The sequence below is a fragment of the Balaenoptera ricei genome, chromosome 11, assembly GCF_028023285.1.
Source record: "Balaenoptera ricei isolate mBalRic1 chromosome 11, mBalRic1.hap2, whole genome shotgun sequence".
Classification (NCBI taxonomy): domain Eukaryota; kingdom Metazoa; phylum Chordata; class Mammalia; order Artiodactyla; family Balaenopteridae; genus Balaenoptera; species Balaenoptera ricei.
In genome coordinates, this window is record NC_082649.1 from 73,389,432 (window position 1) to 73,411,568 (window position 22,137).

General features: G+C 44.6%; 1 pseudogene; it reads right to left on the reverse strand.

Moving 5' to 3' along the window:
• Positions 1-11,439: 11,439 nt before the first annotated feature.
• On the reverse strand, positions 11,440-12,103 carry LOC132375338 (uncharacterized; annotated as a pseudogene).
• Positions 12,104-22,137: the final 10,034 nt, after the last annotated feature.

The window sequence follows — 22,137 nt, forward strand, 5'->3', positions numbered from 1 at the left end:
CATTTGCAAAAATATTTGAGACTTCTGCCATTTCCCCAAGGATATGTCACAGCATCTAACATGCAGTCACTCACTTTGGAGCCCCTGATGTGTCATCATGCTTACTGACTTTTCTCTTTTTAACTGATACAAGTTATCTTCATTCATTAATGAATTTGCATGTAATACAAACTTGGTTTCTCACATCACTTTCATCAACTTGATAAATGCTTGCATCTTTTGAAAAATTGGTTGCTTCATCTTGCAAGTAATGTATGATCTATTTTCACTGTATTTCTGGAAGCTGGATAATCCAATAAAGACAGATACACAAAGGAGCTGACTCTTAACATAGTGGGAGGCCTAACATGAAATGGGGAAGATGTCTAAGGAGGCTAATTTAATAAGTGGTCAATTAATTCATGAATGTTTTCATGTTATGACAATGTTGGCTTTCCTGCAACCTTTAAACCACTGGCCTCAGAGAGTGAATTTTCGGATAAGGGGACCCCTGTATAGTTAGTACAAACTAGTGCCAGGTCGGTACAGGGACAAGAGAGCCTTTCAGTGCGTCTTCCCATAAGAGCCATGTTGCACATAGCGGCTGGTGAGGGGGAAAGAATACAATTCAGATAAGTGCATATTAAGTAAGCCCTTGAGGATCAGTCCATGAACTCTAGACTAGTGGAAAATGAGGCCCACATTCCAAAACAATTTTGCGTGTTCACCCCCTTTTTTAGTAACAACTCATTTTTACGTAGGGGTTCGCCTGTTCTGCAATTCTGTAATAGTGAATTTTTGTTTGTTGTGTTTCTGGATAACAAGGTGTGCCTGTGTTTCTTTCTTGCTTGCATATCAGTTTGCAGAAAGTAACTGCCCTGCAATTCTTAATCCAAACCCTTCACGCATTCCTTTCTGCACTGTTCCAGTTTGTCATGTCTGAGCTATCACCTGAGAGCTGATCTTCCTTTGCTCAAGTCCATTCAAGAAGCATCTTTATCCTTCAAGATGTCTGGTGCATAGATGGACTGTTTTGACTGAGCTAGCAAAACATATACAGAGCATCTTTTCCCAAAGTACGCATGGGTTACTTCCCAAAGAAAAAAAAGCTTATAAAATAAAGTAGTGGAATTTAGATTCATGACTTTTTTTTAGAGTGGTGTGTTACTTTGTAAATGGAACCTAAAAAACAATAATATTAATATTTGCTCCTTTTTACCAAAATCTTTTTACATGCCAGACACTGTGCTAGCCATTTTATATGCACAATCTATTTTGATCCTTATAATAAATAACCTTCCCTGAAAGTTTTTTTTTAACCAGTAAAATAGATGTTCCATAAGGGCAGGGATTTTTGTCTTCTTGTTTATTGCTGCATCCCTGGTGCCTAGAACAGGGCCTGGAATAGAGTATTCCACAAATACTTGTTGAATAATGAATGAATCCCTATTTGCACAGAGAGAAACTGAGGCACAGAGACGCCGATTCTAAGCAACTTGCCTAAGGTCACAGAGGTAATAAGTGATAAATGATATTTCAAACAAACATCTAATACCCAAACCTACCGTCTTAAAAGATATGCCCTCTCTCCCATCCAATACACATACATACACCCACACATTCACACACACCAACACACTGACATCTCCCCCCCCACACACACAGGCCACGCAGCTCATCTGCTTCCTCAGCTCACTACTGGACAATTGCTGAAGGACCAAAACCCAACCCCTACCTCTACAACCTGTCCTCCTCCACCAAAAGTCCTCCGTGGGCTCCTTTCGTTGGCAATGTTCACTAGTATTTGGTGACCTCCCGGCCCAGTTCGCATTCCCTGTGTTACAACCCCCTGAAGACTTGTTAATTATAACCACCACACAGTCTACACCCGTCCAGGAGACAGGCTGTTTGGCAGCAGCTGCGAAAGCTGAACTAAGTTATTTGGGGATTAATCCGCTGCTGAATGTAGTCTTACAAGTACGGCTTTGGGGGAAAAAAAAAGATAAAAGGAGCTAATGCCGTTCGTATAAATGTGAACTTATATACAACACAGACACAGGCACACCCAGAAGTACGTTGACTAAAAGTTAAAATATGATTACCAAAGGATAAGAAGGACTTACAACTGTAATGTAAAACATTAAGAAATACGTCCCAGCTTTTCTGTGTTCTGCAGGGATACAAGTATGCTCTGAGCCAAGGAGAGCGGGGGGAAAAGAGAGAGAGCAAATTGAAATATCTTTAGGTAGACTTAAATATAGCTTCGGAGATTATAATTCAGATCAAGGCTAGAGCTCCATTTCAACATTCCTTAACTGCTAGTAATATGACAAAGGCCTGCAAATTGGGAGGTACGTCTGCTTGGGAAGGGATGCTTATCTAATCTCAGTCCATCTTTCTTCATGTTTCAGTCCCAGAACAGCTGCCCTTCTCTTGCTGAGAAACTCAGCAGTGGCACATAAACTGCAATAGGCTGAAACCCTGGCTGAGGTCCAGCTGAGGCTGCCTCACCCTGGGTGTGTGTGTGTGCCCACCGGTGGGTGGAATAGATGTGGGCTGCTGCTGGGACAATAAGGTGGTGCCCACTTGTAACCTGGTGGGAGGGGATGACAAGACAGAGAGAGAGCATGTGACCTTCAGAGAGCGGTGGCTCAAAAAGGGCGTGGCTGCTTTCCCCCATGGCCAGGTAGGCTTCCTAAGGCTGGGGGTGAGATGGTGGGTGGTATCCTTCCCTCACATGTTCATCCATTCACTCATTCATTCATTCACCTTCTACTCATCCAAACATTAATAGAGCAATGCAGTACAACCATCCAATTCAAAGCCTTGGGGGGCGGCCTTGGGTGGGACTCCAGCCCCCACATGCACTGGCCGTGAGACTTTTGAGGAGTGACCTGACCAAGCTTCAGTGTCCTCGCCGTTCAGCAGAATAAAAACAGTGCCCATACCTCATAAGGCTGCTGACAGGAGACTATGAGTTAGTGCAGATAAAGCTCTTTACACACTGTCTGGACCACTGTAAGTGCTCAAAAAAATAGCAGATGTTAGGACGAGGATAACAGTCCTGTGGGAGCTGTTAGAGACGCATCATGCATGCAGGCTGGTACCTCCTAAGGCACCTCGCGTGGTTGCCAATGAGCAGAAAAGGCTGATGTACAAGCAATAAGATAAAATGTAAAAACTGAAAAGGCCCCTAGGGAACATTCCAGAGAAAACTCCGAGGAGAAAGAGAGACCAGTGGACCTAGAGTTTGTCTACCAAAGGAGGATATCACCATCCTACCATCCAGGGTCAGAGATGTGGCCACTGTGGTCCTCAGGCAGGGGAAGTAGCCTCCTCAGAGACTGGAGCACAGGCCAGGCTCCCAGTGGGCCCTGAGGGAGAGAAGCTGTTTCTGCAGTCAGGCTCCTTCAGAAGACAGCCTTTGTGGGTCTCTGGAGGGGGGCAGCGGAGAGAGGGTGAAAGTGCTGTAGGGGAGAGGGCGCACACCACCGAGACACAGGACAACCTGTCGCTCTGTGCCACTGTTGAACGAGGCCGGGCAAGGACATGAATGGAGGCTCCCTTTCATCTCCCTTGTCTCATCTCACAGACCAGTTCCCTGAGAGTGTCCCGAGGAGCACAAGTTCTACGAGGTGTCCTCTTCCAAAGCGATCCAGGGCCAAGTACATAAGTACACCCGTGACGTGCATCGGACTGTATTTCCCTCTTCGAGTTCGATAGTGCTCGTTAGTATAGTAAAGGCTCTGAGAAGTCCTGCCACAATCTGTTTACTTTAGTTCAAAATTACTCAAAGTAGCTTTTCTCACAATGCCTATGTGCCAATCCTCTCATTTTATACATAAAAAAAGGTGCAGGTCCACAGTGAAGCAGGGACTTTCTCTAGGCCGCACAGTCGGTCAGGGCAGAGCTGAACCTGCATTCCAGCTCTGGAGAACAGCTCTCTGCCTTCCTCCTCATTTCCCCACAGAGCCAGGGCTCCCTCGGCACGTGCCCCCGCTCCGTGGAGGAGGCGGTGACAGTGCTGACACGTCTGTCACGCAGAAGTCATTCACGGTGACTGCCTTTTAATACAACACTAAAAACAGACCATAAAAGACGTTTCTGAAATGTCTGATGGGGAATGGATTTTAAGTCTCAGGCCCCGGAAGACAGGCAGGTGGGTAAGGAGGCAGAGGAAGAAGGCAGGGACGAAGCACAGGAGGCAGCATCCCAAATTCTGGGTCTGGGCCCAGCCCTTCCCCTGCCCAACGTGGTCACACGTGTTGACTCTCCACACCTCAGTTTCCTCACTGTGGAGCACGAGGCCTGCGTTGATTATAGTTCTGCCTGTTTGCGATCCTAAAGAAAGGCTTGGTAGAATTCTGCTCGACTGCCTGGCATTGTGGGAGCCTGGAATCTGCCACTGCAAGCCCATCCCCCACCTGGTGATTTTTATGCTTCTCTGCCTCCTCACTCATATAGCACTGCATTCCCCTGCTCAAAATCCTCCCAACGCTCCCTAGCTCTCCTGGAAGAACATTCAGTCTACTTATTCTAGCTTGGGTATTGTGAAAATCGGCTAGTGCCCACCGCTCCAACTTCACCTCCCACCACCCTCCCCATCTCACTTGGTCACCACCGCCCTGGCCTTCTCTGTGCTGGCTTCTCCTCCGTCCAGGTGTCACAGCACCACATCAGCCTTTCAGATTATTTTATCTGAGGCAGATCCTCACCCTTAGGCTTTTCCACCACGCCACCTCGTCTCCCTCTTTGTACTTATAGCTATCTAAAATCATCTTACTTAGTCTTTCATTTACCTGCTTAATTTCTGACTCTCCCCAAGAGAAGGTAAAAATCCCTAAGAACAGAGTATTATTTACTGTTCCGTATTTACGGCTTGTTTACCTGGCACAAACACTGGCAAAAAGTAGGTGCTCATTAAATTTCAATTAAATGAATGAATGAATTTTCTGCCAAGAAAGAGTCTGCTTACCCCTTGAAGACCCAGGTCAAGTAAAGCTGTCCTTGAATCATCTAAGCAGAACTGAAAAGCCACCCTCTTTGTGTCCCCAGAGCCCTTTCTGCTTGCCTCTCAGAGGACACTGAATATGATTCTGTCCTCACTGCATCAAGGGCACACATTTGCATTGAGGAAAGGGACCTGTGTGTGCCATACTATAAGTCCTAGGCCTTTGCTGGAGGCTGGCCCTCTGCAGGTCCTCCATACCACTTAGAGAATTAATGAATCACTCTTCTAGAACCCAAATGTTTCTATATGTATACAATCAGAGATTTGCTTCCTCTCCAGAAAAGATCAGCCATTGGAGTTTTAAAGCTTATATTTAAATTGTTTACATCTTCATGTCTCTGTGCATCCCCTAAGAGAAAGATCATCTAGAAGCCACACAGTCTAGTAGAAAGAGCATTTAATGGATGCCTTGTATCCTGGATTCTAGTCTCAGGCCTCACTGAGTATATTGAGCTGGACTTTTCACTGCCCCGAGCCTTCGTTACCTCTTTATTATATAGAAGAGGTTGAAAAACCAGAATTTGAAATACCCTCCTAGCCCTTACTTGTTTTGACTTTGTGGTTTAGTCCTCTGTGCTCTCCCTCTAACAGCCCATACATACAGTTTGATACAGGGGTATGTCTGAGTGTAGCCAAACAAGTATTTTGCCAAGAAAATCCTATCCTCAGAGAAACAGGAGATCATCCATTGCACTCTAATTGGTGTTTTAATCCAGACTTAATCTGCCATGCACAAGCCTGTACCAAATGAGAGGATTTTCATATCTGTTGAAGGGTCAGAACTTTTCCCAGATTGCCAAAAAGTCAAAATCACAGCAGCTCCAAACCCTATTGCATTTCATTTTACCCAGCCTTGCAGATGAGCTTCTAAGCCTGCTTGGTCAGCAAACATTTCTACTGGCCTGGAAAAGCTCTTCAGTTCTCCCCAGTCATTCCTACCAGGATTGTGGCACCATAGCTAGGAGGAGCGGGATAAGCCATTTTCCATTCCTGTGAACATTTCAGGGTATGAAGCCTGCCTTCTTTCAGACTCTGTGGGCCTTTGCTAATTTGTATGACAGCTTCAATGTAAATAGGACACATCTGCATGGGTTAAAAAAATAGCCACTCATTGCAAAGGGCAGTGTACTGTGTTTATTTATCATCAACAACTGGAAATCAGGTTCTGTTTCTGGTCTAGAACAGCTGATGGTTTGCGACAACCTCCAAGGCATTTTGAAATAGTTTTAGTTGACTATTGACTTTCAAGATTATTTTATACTCATTTTATTTTCCATGATTCTTTCTCAACTACCCAGCTGGGAGAAGACAAGGAGCACCTATCAGGTTGGATATTTATAGTGTGTGTACTGCATATATCTCATCAGGCATACATACATGACAGATGTCTGCTAATGACCACACTCTCTTTCTACTACTAATAATCCCTATTTGCTGGGCAGGCACTTAGTGCCAGGTAAGGGCTTCTCTCCTTTAGCCCTCTCAACCACCCTAGGAAGAGCATATCCTCACTGTGCTTTCAGAAATGAGGAAACAGAGGCACAGAGAGAGTTAAACACACTGACTAAGACTGTATACTGGAGAGCATCAAAATTGGTATCTGAACCCACAGCGTACGTTTTTAGTAATCTATAGTATCAAGCAGTAGCCTCACACTTTGCTACTGAGCTGGGCTACCAGTCAAAGAATACATATAAGCATAAAATTAATTCTTGGCGGGTGGGTGAAGGAATTCATTCAAGAACAGTAACTCAGGTACAGAAGTAACATCTTTAGTTTTACTGAGACAGTCAATCATCTCTACTGAATTTTATTATACTTTATACACCCCCCCATACACATATATTTCACATGTGCATATACATGTCTCAAATCGCTATCTCTAGAGTCATTTTTCTCATGAATTTCTCCATTGTTCACTTTAATTCTATCAAATTCCACAGGTAAGATAAAAGATTACTCCTACTGGCAATAATGATAATAGCATCAGCTGCTAACATTTTTGGTTGTTTACCACAGGTTGGCAATTTGGGAAGCAATCTGAGAATTCATTTTGAAAACTGTAACAAATTATTATAATCTGTCAAAAGAGCACCACGAAGCAATGGCAAAGATTATATGATATGGAAAGATGATCAAAGTATATGACGTGCAAAGGAGGGATTTATAGAAAAATTTACATAATACAAGCTCATTTCTTATAAAATGTGTGTGTGTGTGGGAGGGTGTGTGTGTGTGCACAAGTCTAGAAGAATCTCTGGAAGAACACAGCAGGGATGGAATTGGGGATGTTAAAGAGGGAACTTTCACTTTTCTCCTCATGCATCTCTAGTCTGTCTAACCTTTTATGAGCATGTCATTTAAATTTAAATAGCAATAAAGATGACATTTAAAAGCATTCCCTGCCAGCTGACACAGGCAGCCCATGTCACCACTGGTGAGCTCCTCGTGGTAATTCCTGCCACCAAGGCCATGTCTGCTCTCCTGGGTCATGTATTCACCCAGCCCCAGCTCTGTCTTGGAATGCTCACTCCATCGCAAGGTCTCAGGGCTGGCTAAACCAGCTAAAACACGTTGAACATCTTTCTGTGTGATTCTCCACCATCCAGGTCTCCCCCCACCCTCACCCTCTGCGTGCAGCAAAGACAATGTAGCTGAGAACTGTCTGCGCTCCAGACAAGGGTGCTGAACGTAGCCCTCTTGATGAGGAAGGCTTGCTTCAACCCAGCTGGTCAAGAGGATATCAAAAGGAAGACACAGGTCTCAGCTCCTCCAGCTAAGCAACCCTCCAAGTTCCAGTGCTCCTTCACCCCGGCCTGTGCGGCTGGCCTACCCATGCTAAGCTCGAAAACTGGTGTGAAAAACTCGCACGCTCAGCTTTTCAGAAGGCGCGCTGTCTGGCCTATCTGCAGGACACACCTCGGGTGCCGGGTGGCAGCACCTGCCAATCAAATGGCTTTTCTGTGTGAGCCTACTTCCCCCAAGCTTTGAGAATGTGGTTTCCAATCTGACTTTCATGTTTCAGGGCTGAAGTTTCAAGGACGCATCTGGACAAAATATGCTTTCCATATAGGCCAACAATTTATTTATTTATTGCTTATGACATTGTACTTGGCAGCTAAGGAGATATAAAACAATTTGAACCACTCTGCAGAAAACGGTTGCAGAGTTGCCACTGGAGACCCCTGTGGAAGATAGTAGAGGAGAACGGAATCTCGCAGATCTTTCAGTAATTGACAGACAGACAGAGCCTCAAGAGGCAAGCGCGGCGAGCGGGCATTCCTGTTAGGAGCTCACATCTCTTTCCAACCTCAACTCCTGCTTTGGCACAAGCTGTGCTGGAAGCCTCATCTGACGGGGCAAATGAAGCCAGTGTGAGGGACGTCGTCATCCACCCCTAGTTGCTGGACTAGACGGAATGTTTGGAAGGGTCTCTTGAACACTTGCTAATGTGGTGGCTAATGCTGACTGCTTCCTTCTGCCCTTTTCCCATGGACACCGTTAGTGTCCCACCTACCTCCCACTGCTGATCCTGGCCTGCCTTTGCCTGCCGGCTTCTCTGGCCCCCAAGGCCCACCCGGCACAAGCTTATGGCAGGGGAAGGGCGTGAAGATATTGATGCCTCCGGGAGCAGCCCTCAGCCAGTGACTGATGGGAGGGCGTGCACATTTACCCCAGCTGCCTCACGCCTTAGGTGGGTCCCTCTGAGGCATGTGACCTACATTGGCTCCCAGAGGCCCCTACAGGATTAAGCTGCAGTCACCAGTCAACCACCGCGATGACTTGACAACAACTCCTCTACTGGTTGCTTTCCCATCCCTGTACTATTCCCCCACTGCCCTACTGATGTTTCCCGGGACCCCATCCCAAATAAACTATGTTGTACTGTATCTCTGTTGTAGAATCTGCTCCTGGGGGAGCCCAAATTCAGACTCCCTTACCCCAATCCTGCCCTGCCTTTAAGGTAGAGATCATAAATTAAAGCCCCAAGACCAGTTTCTGTCAAATGGGATGATTGTTTGGCTTGCAGTCTTCAAAAAGAATTCAAATTAGTTGCTGTAAAGTAAAAAATGGGATATTTCACAAAGAAATCTAGATTCTTGGTTTTTCTTTTAAAAATGCACAGATATGATCATACTGGGCCTGTGTTCCCTCATGGCATGTGAGGCTGGAGCTGACATGTGATGCCTCCGTAAGCCAGGCCTGACTATCCATTCCAACCCATTTCTCAACTGGTCTAGTTCCCTTATTGACATTTCCAGTCTGGACCCTGTACACAGCTGGGTTAGCCAGCCTACCTGTAAGGCTAGGTGCATTCTTTCTCTGAGTCTCCCTGCCTTCCTGAGGGCCTGTACTGTCATTGTACTGCTCACTCAAGCCTGGACCATACCTAGAATAGTATGTGGGCAGAGGGGAGTATTCTGCCAGAGCAGGCAATGATGTAGGTAGCCAGATAGCAGCTAACAGCTAATGAGTACAACTATGTCAGATGCCTGCTAAACCTTTGCATCTTTTTTTTTTTCTTTTTCATTTTAGTCTTCATAGCCATTCTATGAGGTAGATCCTATTATCCTCATGTTTTACAGGAGGAAACTGAACCTTAGGGAGTTGGAAAACTTGTCCACATACCCAGTAACACTGAAGCTGGGATGCAAGTTCAAGTTCACTTAATTCCAACATGCATGCTGTTCTTTCTGTCTGCTCAGCACCCCCTATCCAGGATGTAATAAATAGTTACTATTCCATCATACAGGCCAGGCCTCAAGTCTGGGAAGTTGTAAAACCCACTTTGTCAGTGCAAGGAAGAAATCCACCTCTAAAAGGGAAGTTTCCAAAGTTGCCAGCACCAGGATGCCTGGTGATTATTTTACACGGAGAACTCTAATAGATGTATGGCCCCCAATGCTTGCCAGCTTCTGACCAACCCAGTCTCTCATAGGCAGACTCATGGGGAAGCCAAATTAGACTTCGAAAGCCAATTCGTTCATTTACAATGATATTAAGCCATCACTGCAGAACCTTCAATGTCTATGTACGGCAAGTGCAGTCCTTTCCCTATAGATACACCCTGCAGGGAAGCAGTGTTTTCAAAATGATTTAAAAAGAGAATAGGAGGGATCATGATGAAAGGAGCATGGTGTTTCCAGTACTAGGGGTGTTGGCTGAAGCAGGCATTTAAGGGCATCATGCTAAGAGGCCCCGTGTGCTAATCCACAATGAAGATAGTAGCTTTCATGGGAAGAGTGACTGCTGGATTCTATGGCCACAGCCTCCTCACTCGTCTCTCCATAAGGATAGACCAGCCCTCAGGAAGCCCCATGGGTACAGCTCCCAACCGCTGGACAGTGCTAGGATAGGCGTCCCCAAGATTCTCCTCTCCAACCCCTTTGCTCTTTGCTTCCATGGTTGGGTGACCCCTCTCCTGACACACTCATTCCTTCTTTGCTGTCAATGCATTTAGGCAGCTAGATCCAGCCTGGTTGGCCAGGAGCCATTTTGACTCTTTAGGGCAAGTTGGCAAATCTCTGCTCTGATCCATTCTGTGTTGCTTTCATGGGCATGCAATCTATTTTCTTTATTTCCAAGTTCTTGGGGTGGGAGGGAATAATCTCACCTGTCCTGCAGCACACAGTGTATTTCCTTTATGTCTCCCTGGTCAGAGTATGAGTACACAAGGGTAGGAGGCAAGAAAGTCAGATGGTGAGAACACAGACTTTGGAGTCACAGTAGATGACAACTCACATCCTACCTCTTCACTGACTAGCTATTTTTTTTTACTATTGTTATTATGATATTATATTGGATATATTTCTTAGCCTCTCTGGATCCAGGTTTCCTCCTCTGTAAAATTCAAGTAATTATTTCTAATTCAAAGATTTACTCAAAGGATCAAATAAGTAATGTGTGTAAAGTGAAAAGGAGTGTCTGGTAACAGGAGACATGTCCAATTAATAGAACAATAATAATTATAATAATTATGGCTGTGACTACACCATGTCTTGTGTGTTCCCTACAGCTCTGAGGTACAGCTCCCACCACAGATCTCAACAAATACTTGCTAAATTGACTTGAACCGAGACTCAATAACAGACACATCAGGACTCAAACTGGCTTACTGAAAAAGACATTTATTAGCTCTTGTAACTAGATCATTCAGGACTAGGCTGGCTTTGGGCACAGCTGAATGCAAGGGCTCAGACAATGTCCCTAGGGATCTGTCTCTGCCCCTCTCTCTCTCTCTATCACTCACATATGCTTTCTTCTTTTTTACTACCTTCTCAGGCAGGCTGTGGCCCCCGGTACCCCAAATGCCATCATCCCAGCTTGCAGTTCTACAGAGCAAGCATTTCTTTATCCAAACAGTCCTAAAGTCAGAATGAGACTAGCTGGGTCCTGTGCCCACCCCTGAGCCAATCACTGTGGCCCAAAGGACAGCTCCCTCTGAGTGATCAGGTCTGGAGGTCGAGGATTCTGATTGGCTGGCTTGAGCCAAGTGCCCATACCTGACACAGTGCTGGGCAAAGGGTAACTGCCCCAGAACTGTGGAAACAAAGGGATTTCCCAAAGAAAATCTGGCTGCTGGTTTCAGAAGAGAAGGAGACCGATTATGGGCAGATCAAAGCAGTAGATAGCTGCAGATAGCAGCTGTACACCACTGCTAGGCACTGAACATATTTCACACACTTGCTCATGAAAAGTCTCCCTCTCCTGATGCAGAGTTAGAGTAATAAGAAGACTGAAGGACCATCATCAGTAAGTGGATCTCAGTAGCCCTGAGCTGTCAGCCTGTGACAGGGCTTAGCTATGGGGTCATAGCAGCCACAGGTGTTTAACCAGGCAAATGTTACCAAGTCTCAGGCCTGCAGGCTCTTCCCAGGGTCCAGTCCCAACTGACTGGCAGCCCTGACAGGACATGTCAAAGCCAAGAGTCAGGACACCTGTCAAGACATTACAGCACCTCAAGACACATGGAGTGGGCAGGTTATAGGTGCACTGACCCTTCCCCAAACCCACAGGGCAACCTGCACCCACCACCTTCAATGGCAAAGGCATTCTTCTCTGCAGAAAGCAAGAGCAAAGAAAAGAAAGCGAACATTTGAAACTGCTTATCATTTCCTGCTTCACTAAGGAGTTGGGACGTTGTTTTCTTGAAAGCTTTTGTTCTTGTCAGCATATTCAAAACAACCAAGAGGAGTCACCTACTCTGAAAGCCCCAAGACGCCCATCCACAGAGGCGCTCTTGGCTGCCCCACGCTGCAGAAGGAAGACATGCTTCCTGGCTGATCCCCTACTCCTCAGGCCTTCTACAAATTACAGGTTATAACCCCATCTCACCTCTGTGGACCACAACTCGGGCCTGTCAGCCGAGAAGAATATTTGGAATAAGATTTAGCCAAGTCAGGCCTGGCTGTCATCCTAGATTCCCTTTTCTCCCTCCACGCCACAACCAAATTCCATTGACTCTCCTTCCCAGATAGCTCTGGAATCCAGCTGCCTTTCTCTATCCCTAATCCCAGCCTTCCTCTACACATACCACACTTGCCTAGCCTCCCAAGGGTCTCCTTTCATCCACTCACTCTCCAACACCCATTCTTGACAGTTCCACCAGAGGGATCCTTCTAAAGCAGGGGTCCCCAGCCGCCGGGCCTGTTAGGAACCGGGGCAGCACAGCAGGAGGTGAGCGGCGGGCGACAAGTGAAGCTTCATCTGCCGCTGCCCATCGCTCGCATTACCTCCTGAGCCATCCCCTCCCCTCTCCCCCCTCCCGCCCCTGGCCCATGGAAAAACTGTCTTCCGTGAAACCGCTCCCTGGTTCCAAAAAGGTTGGGGACCGCTGTTCTAAAGCACCCACATCTGATCATGTCTCTGCTCAGCTCTTTATTATAAGGGAACTTGGAAACCATTGAAACAGAGTTGAAACTCCCTAAAGCAGTAGAAAGCCTTTCTGACCTCAGTCCTTACTGACATCTTCAGCCTCATCCTTTGCTAGTCTGCCTCTTTGCCTTCCATACTCCAGATATACTTATGGACTTTGTATGTTTCCAGATCAGACCTCCATTATGACATTCCTTTGGTCTGGAACCTTCTCCTCCACCCCATATTTGCCTGGATAATTCCTATTTTTCCTGTAGGTCCCAGTTTAGGGACCCCAATTTTTGGTTTCTGAAGCTGAGTTTGGTATCTCTTCCACATGTTCTCATGGCATCCAGTACCTACTCCATCACAGCTTGACTATACCAGCCTGCAACTGCTTGCTTATCCATCCTTCCTTCTCTAGACTGGAAGATCCATGAACATGGAACCTGTCTTATTCATCACTGTATCCTCAGCTTCCAATGCAAACTCTGGCACGTGACAGAAGCTTGGTTCATATTTGTTAAATGTTTGAATATGTGAATGAATAAAGGCAAGGAGAAGTTTGTCGCCTGCTCTGACTTTCCGTTGGCTGAATTTGAAGTCACACTTTTTGTACAGACAACTGAGATCAAGTCAGCACATTGGCCCGCCCTAGAAAAAATGTCAGTTATGCACCACATTTGCTCCACTTGATACTCCTTTTGGTTCCTGATGTTTACGTTCAAGGTATAAAAATGTCTCCATCACAGCGTTCGCCTCTAGAATTGAGTGCCTGGTGTGGGGAAGAGTGTGCAATCTTTGACACAATCTAGAGCAAGTGGGACCTCCAAGGATTTGAAGAGAAATACAAGAGTGTGCACTGTGCTTTGACTTGAAGAGCCTGGAGCGGGGGGAGCAGGAGTCTCCTGTTTCCTTGACCAACCAACTTTGATTTTTTTTCCTCCTTGCTCAGCATCTGATGGTGTAGTATTCCAAGGGTATTAAAACAAGGTCAGTAGGCTTTATGTGACAAAAGGCGTTCTTAAATGTGAATGTTTAGCTAGAGTTTAAATGTCAGTGGTTTTGCATATGGAAACATATTAGCCTCATATTTAATTGTGAAATATAGTGTTCATGTGCAGTACAGGCTAGGCTGTGATGTCCCATAGGTATGGGTTTGAGTCCCAGCCCTGCTATTTATAAGCCATGTCATCCCTGCCCATGTACCTAACCTCTGTGAGGCTGAGTTCTCTCATTTATAAAATGGAGATGATAATAAAAGCACCAATTCTTGTAGGGCTATTGGAAAGAATAAGGTAGGGAACGCACATAAAGCACCCAGCACAGCATCTATCACGTGGTAAGCATTTAGAAAATGTGACCTACCCTTTGTCATATTATAACATTGGACCCTACCCTGCTTCATATGCAAGGAAGTAAGAAACACAGCAGCCTGCTATAGGTGTCCATTTTTGCTATGTCCAACACACAGATGTTGGTTCAACCTCTGTATTAGTTTTCTATTGCTGTCATGAAAAATTACCACATATTTCGCATATTAAAAAAAATTTATTTATTATCTCTCTGCTCTGGGTCTCCCAAGACCAGAATCAAGGTATTGGCAGGGCTACTGTCTTTTCTAGGGCTCTGAGTCATTCAAGTCATTGGCAGTATTCAGTTCCATGTGGTCATAGGACTTTCCTTCGTAGCTGTCAGCTAGGAGTCATTCGCAGCTTTTAGAGGCCTCCTGCGTTCTCTGGCTCATGGCTCCCTTTCTCCAACTTCAAAGCCTCTCATCATACTTGTAATCTCTCTGACCTCTCCTTCTGCCTCCCCTCTCATTCCTCTTTCATCTTCCACTGCATCTCTCTGACTCTTCTGCTTTCCTCTTCCACTTTTAAGGGCCTATGTCATCATATTGGGTCCACCTGGATAATCCAGGATACCCTCCCTATTTCAAGATCAGCTAATTAATAACCTTAATTCCATCTGCAAAGTCCCTTCACCCAGTGCCTGGATAAGTGTTTAAATAACCCGGGACAGGAGTCTTGGGGAGACACCTTTGGAATTCTACCTACTACACCCCGTTATTTTTACTTTAAAATCTGCAACAAAATCCACATCAACACAGCACACTCATTAGGTATTTAGTTTTGGCTATTTTGTAGAGTTGGCTTAGCTGGGAAGAAAAGCATGAAAAAGTTATTTTCTAAAAGAATGGTCCACCTCCTTTCCTGAGAGACTAATGCTCTTTTCAATACAGAGTTTTTCATCCATTTATCAAGGAAACTCCCTTTATTCATCTCCTTTTCCACTTTCTGCTCAATAAAGTCCATACTATTTTAAGGAATTTTAAAATGTAGCTCTAAGGTTTTTATCTATGAAGCTCAATTCCAACTTTCAAAATGTCAGCCAGCAGTGTCCAAACATGGAAGACTCTTAGACAATCCTGAATTAATCCAAATTGAAAAGTGTGGGCTGAGAAACTTGAGATTCAGGTTGAAATGTACTTGCCAGTTGGCACCCAACCCTGTTCTCATCAGCTTATCAGATTCATTTGATATAGAAATTTAAAATGCTGGCTCTCTATTCTACAGAAATACTTGCCTATATGTTCTAAGACAGATACACGAAATTGTTTACTGCAATCTTGTTTGTCATAACAACAGATGGCAAACAATCTAAATATTCATCAACTCTGAGTGGCTAAATAAAACTTGGCAGGGGAATTCCATGGAATATTACTATAGCTATTAGAAAAGAATAAGGCAGATTCACATGTACAAAAATGGAAGGCTTACCAAGACAAACTGTTAAGTGAAAAATGCAAATCACAGAAGAATCTGTATAATAGGATTCAATTTGTGTTATCAATGAAATGTGTCAATGCATATATATTTTGTAAGTGCACATGAAGGGCACATCTATGAATAACTGGCACATGCTGCTTCTGAGAAGTGTGAAGTTGGGGAGCAGAGGAAGAGGGGCACCTGGGTTTCAAGCTGTTTCCTTCAATATAGCTTAAATCTTTTACAACGAGAACTGATTGAATAATGAATCAATCATAGACTAAAATAAATCAGACTAAAATAAAAATTGGGTGAAATATACCAGGTTGGACATACTACTGAGGAGTAGGGGGCGTGCATTACTTCTACAAATGCGACTTGGAAAATGATCTTATTTTAAAGTTTTTTCAGAAATTAAAGCCTGTCAAAGTGCTAAAATAAATAATCTCTGAATATTTCAGCTCCAAATCCCATGCTTATTAATTGCTACAGTAGAGCCAAGCATAAAACAGGCTGGACGAGAAAGGGCTATTTGTTCTCTAGTTTCAGATGACTGTAACCTTCCACAGACCTAGCACAAAGTAGGTGCTCAATAAATACTTGAAGAATAAAACAAAACGATTCAATTTGGGAAAGTACAGTGGCTGCCTCTGATTAATTAAATCAAGCATACTAAAGTCATGGTACTGTATAGAGATATACAAGATTCGACCCAATCCCAAGAATGAATGGACGGAAGGGAAATGATTCCATTACGAAATATAGGCAAGGAAGATTTGGAATGTAGGCAATCCTGAGTGTAGTACTTTAAAATAGAACAAAACAAAAAAGAAACCCCTAAAAAACAGAGCCTAAAAACCAGATTCTAACCGTATGTAGCAGCCTGGGATAAAGGTCTTACAGGCTGCATGCCAGACTGTCCAGCAAAGGGGAAAGGGGCTCCGAAGTTCTGTCCCTCCATATGTGGAATTCAGGGGCTGGAATAAGTGACTGTTAAGCTCCCTTTCAGGGACAACCTCCAGCAGTCTGTAAGTGGCTGCTCCGGTGGGCCCAGGAGCCTCAAAGGAGCTGGAATCAGTTCTCTCAGCTTCAAAGGAACAGAGCCTTGGGTTTGCATGTCAAATGTCAGAGCAAACCTAAGCCTGGCCCCCACCTCCTCCACAGATCACCTGTCAGGGGCTGCGTTGCAAGAGTCAAGGCAGCCCTTTCATTTCAAAGGGGAGGTTGGGAAGGGAGGCAGAATGTGGCAAAATGCCACCCAAAAGCCCTGAGCATAAAACACTGCATAATTTTTCGTTCTTAAAAAGCCTTTTCTACTCTCACTCTTTTTATTATGTTACAGCAGTAACTTTACTTTGGCTTCACCAACATTAAATAAGTGACTAAGTGAATAAATACATAAAGCAAACATGAGTACCACACTGGCCCCTAGATTCTAAGCGGGGGAATGCAGGGGACCCCATTTCTAGAGATGCATGCACACTCTTTGCTGCTGTTGGTTTGTTTCTGGCAATAACCGAGCAACATTTTCTAGTGTGACTATCCTGTGAGCCACAGGCTTGTTTCTAAATTGTACCAGATGCTCCTCCACTAACTCAGCCTCGTGTTTTCATCAAAGTTTTATGTTTTGATGATGTACATCCTTGCTACTCAAAGCGTGGTCCACACACCAGCATCAACATCGCCTGAGAGTAAGGTTGGCAGATAAAATATAGGAAATTCAAATTTAACTGGGCATCCAGCTTTTCTTCTCCTCTAAATCTGGCAACCCCACCTGGGAGCCTGTTAGAAATGCAAACTCTCAGGCTCCATCCAGACCTGCGAAATCAGAATCCGCATTTAATAAAATTCTGGGTGGTTATAAGATCCAAGAGGCATTGTTTGCGAATTAAATCTTTTACTCTTAGGTCTTGTTGGCAAATTCTGATCTCATATCTGTACCAAACCCAGATGAAAAGAGTAATCCATTAACAAGGTTGGTTTGTATGTCTCCCTCATTGGAGGGTTTCATAGTGTATTCTATTTGCAAATGCAGCATTTTCCAACCTGGGCATACCGCTCACTTTCAATCACTGATCAGCCAGAGCTGGTCCTGCAGGCTGAATCCCCATCACTTCGGAGGAGACGCCAGGCTGTGTTAATTGCTTGCTGGGTGGTGGGGAGGAGGGGTGGGGTTACCATCTCGCCTTTGATCAGGAGGGAGAAGTAATGGTTTTACTTACATCCTGCTTTGTCTCTGCACAGGCCCAGAGCCTGAGGATCCATTTCAGGCTCTCTCTTTCTTCCTAGTATTCTGTTACTGCCTACATACCGTGGCCCAGGGCTTGGGGGGTGGGGGGAAAACCAACGCTCTTTGTGGTACACCCACATGACAGGCTTCAAAATGGAAACAATATTTAAGTCAAACCTGGAAGATCAAGTTTGCTCAAATCTCACAACACAGGGAGCTTTTGAAAACTTCAGCAGCAGGTCTGGATTTTGATGGGGAGAGGCAAGCTGGGATGGAGAAGCAAGACCTGTTAACAGATGCCGAATCCCCACATGGGAGTCAACATTTCCCTTTATTCCCTCTAAATAGTGAGAATAGTAACAATGCACCCAGATAGAGCCTTGAGAGTTTCAAGGTGTCTTCAGAGACACACTCTTCTTCAGTCCACAGAATAATTTGGGGGGAAGTGAAAGTGTAGAAGGTGACCATCATTAGTCTCGTATGACAGAGAAGGCACAACCAAGTAAACACATTTTAAGAGTCAAACAAGTCAAGACACTTCCCTCAAGTGGCACATTTCCTGACTCCTAAAACAATGTTCTTTCCCTGCTGATAGAGGTTCATTTATTTGGTTGCCCCAAACTATTCAGACCTCAATAATCCCTCATGGGACTAGAAGAAACCTTAAAAAGATTCATAGAATCCTGTTATGGGTTGAATTGTGTCCCCCCCCCACCTCCCAAAATTCATATGTTGAAGTTCTAACACCCAGTACCTCAGAATTTGACCTTATTTAAAAATAGGGTCATTGCAGATATAATTAGTTAAGATGTGATTGCACTGCAACCTTAATTCAACATGATTGGCATCCTTATAGAAAGAAGAAATTTAGACATAGACACACCCACTCCAGGAGAAAGCCATGTGAAGACGAAGACAGGGATCAGCCTGATGTATCTACAAGGCAAGGAATGTTGCAGATTTCCAGCAAACCAACAGAAACTGAGGAAAAGGCATGGAACAGATTCTGTGTCACAGCCCTCAAAGGGGACTAACCCTGCCGACACCTTGACTTCTAGTCTCCATAACTGCGGGACAATCAACTTCTGTTGTTTAAGCCACCCAGTTTGGGCACTTTGTTACAGCAACATAAATAACTAATACAAATCCTGAGGTGGGAAGTACCATCTTGGCGCTAATGCTGATGCTGGCACTGGGCAGAGGGCTTCACGTGCATCATCTCACAGCTTCCTCACATCAAATCTGGGAGGTAGGGCGATTAGCAAGGATGAAGCTGAGGCTCACAGCAACTGAGCTGCTCAGTGGAGATGACACAGCCAGCACACGGCCAAGCTGGATTGACACTCGGGCAGTGTGAGTCCAGATCCCGTTCTCGTAACCAGTAAACATCACAACTTCAGGCAGAGTGGCCAAGACAACTAACCAGCATCATTAAGCCCTTTCCTTAAGTATGCCAGGTGCTTTTAGGAACTCTTAACACCACAGTGAGGTGGAAATGAACATTGTCTATATTTGATAGAAGAGGAAGCAGCGGCAATGAGGCTCAATGACTGGTCCAAGGTCACATGGCTCATCAGTGGTGGAGCTGAGATTTGAACCAAGTCTGTGAACTCTAGCAGGAGCCCAGAGAGCTCAGATTTGCTGAGTGTGTGGTACGTCTCAGTGGCGGCTGTGTGTCCCTTTCCAGATCAGCACTGCCCCTCTCTCATGTCACCATGCAGGCATCATCTTTCTGTATTTCTACCCACTGTGCACATCCTGAATGCCATTCTCTCTTTCCAATCCTAATGTTCACAAGGACATTTTCAAAAAATTCATTTCCCTTCCCTCGCTCTGTAAGAAAGCTCTCCTTCCTCCGAGTACTGCAGACGATGGCTTCATGGCTATAAAGTCTGTGAAGTTACTTCAGTCTGTGGGTCAAACTCTGATGATGCCCTAAGTCAGTTCCAGGAATTTTCATCAGCCATGCGTTTAGAGCGCATCTGAATGTAGGGCAGCGGTTCTCAACCAAGGGCAATTTTGCCCCTAGGGGACATCTGCAATTCTGGAGCCATTTCTGGTTCTTACAAACAGGGTGCTAGAATGCTACTGACATCTAGAAGCTAAATGCTAAACATTCTACAATGCACAGTTGCACGACAAAGAATTCAGCCCCCAATGACAATGCTGTTGAGGCTGAGAAATCCTGACATAACGTGTATCCTCCAGAGGCAAAATGCCCACATATAATCTCCAGCTCCGTTGCTCACCAGTTCTGCAACCTGGGCAATTTTCTTAAACTGTCTAGGGTCCAGTGTTCTTACCTTCAAAAGGAGACTAACAATAGGACCCACCTCATGGGTTTGTTTGAGGGATGCAATGAGTTAGTACCTAGCAAGCGACTAAGTAAAGTACCTGGCACAGTGTAAATGCTCAAGATAGTCACCCTTACTACTTGCAAAGCTGGAAGTCAGGCGCCTGATTGTGGGGCTCCAGCAGCTGCTCAGCGGTACCACTCTACGATTTTAGCTGAGGTGGGTAGTCTCAGTTTTATGGATGCCTGTGCACTTGCCATTGCACAAACCCTAAGTTGCAATTTAGTTGGAAACTATGTTTCAAAGTAAAATCAGGCAGGAGAAATAATTTAGGCCATCCCTCTCTAAAATCTTTAGAAGTATTCAGACATTCCCTTTGGAATCTTTTCAATCATTTACCTATGCAACTAACATTTACATCCCTTTTACAACATGCCCAGACACTACGTGGTTTAATGGATTTAATCCTCGAAACAACCTCAAGAGATGGGCACTGCCTCCTCTTGTTCTTTCTAAACAAAACCACTTCTCCTGAAGTATCGGCACCCAAGATTAACCAATACCTTATTAAGTTTTTATTCAATATTATTGTTTTTCCTATTATATTATGGCTGTTATCTTCTTGTAGGTTCCAACTCTCTCCACAAGCATAGAGATTTTATCAACAGGACACAGGATTTGTGGGTTAGCCTGGGCACCTAACACGCTGTTTAACATACAATATGTATTATATAATAATACACAGAATATATACAATTTATAATAAATTATATACATATACATGTGAAAGATAGACAGATAGACAGACAGACAGATAGGTAATATTATAAATTCTTGTAACTCAACCTGCTTTCAACCCACGTGGGGACAGACTTCAGTACGTGGTTTAAGCAACTGGGTCTGAAGAACCCCTTGCTGTACAGTGGCTGGCGGTGGCCACACACTACTGAAGAAAGAACACGGGATGGGGTAGTGAATGACAGAACGGGGTTCCAGCCTGGTCTCGCCACCTCCTAGCTGTTGACCTTAGCAGTGTGATTTAACCTCTTCTGCGTAAAATGGGACAACCTAAGAGCTACACGTTAGGGTGGAAGACTAAGTGGCGTTTCATGTGGACAAACTAAATGTTTGGTAATGGCTGCTTTCCATCTCTGAACAAATTCTGCTCATCACCATGACTTGGATTCATGGCTATGAGGCTTATGAGACTCTGCTGGCGTCAGTTAACTGACTACAGCCCCACATTTCAATGATGTTGTGTCACTTTCCTATCTTTCCTTTAGTTACTATGTGCTATCCCTCTCTGCTTCCAGCCCTGGTATTCAGGCCACATCAAACAGTCCTCTATGCCAGCCAACTGAATTGCCCATGCTAACCCATTTATATGCAGAGTCAATGGCAATATTGATCATACAGTGTGAAGTTGCCCTGTGCTAAATGGCAGAGTCCTTGAATTCTTCTTATAATCTTATACTGACAGACAATTAAGAATATACCTTACTTGGGTAAAAGGACTCAAGGAGATCAGGGACCTTACTTGTGTAGTTTCTGTTGAACTGCACATAGTAGGTACTTGGTAAATATTTGTTGAACTAATTGCTAAACAGGTGAGCATTAGTTAAGTCCTAACATAATATGGTCTGTGGCATTTTTTTCCCAGTGTCTTCTTTCATTTCTTTTCAAATAATCTGAATAATTTGTAGGCAGGAGCAAGAGAGCTTAGTTTTTAATCACATCAACAAAGAACCTTCCAAAGAGGAGGCATTCCTTTGGCCTTGGTTGTTGGCATTTCAGATGTAATTACATTTTTCACCCTAAAACTTCCCAACGAGATTAAGAGTCAGATACAAAGTCTCCTTAACCCTCTGCTCAAAAGTTTGCACAAGGAGCTCTGCCCACTTTTCATGGGATTTCAGAAAGATGCCAGCTGCTGGCAACCATGAATCATGAAACACAAAGGACTCATAATCTCCTGGAACATACCCTGCTTGCACAATT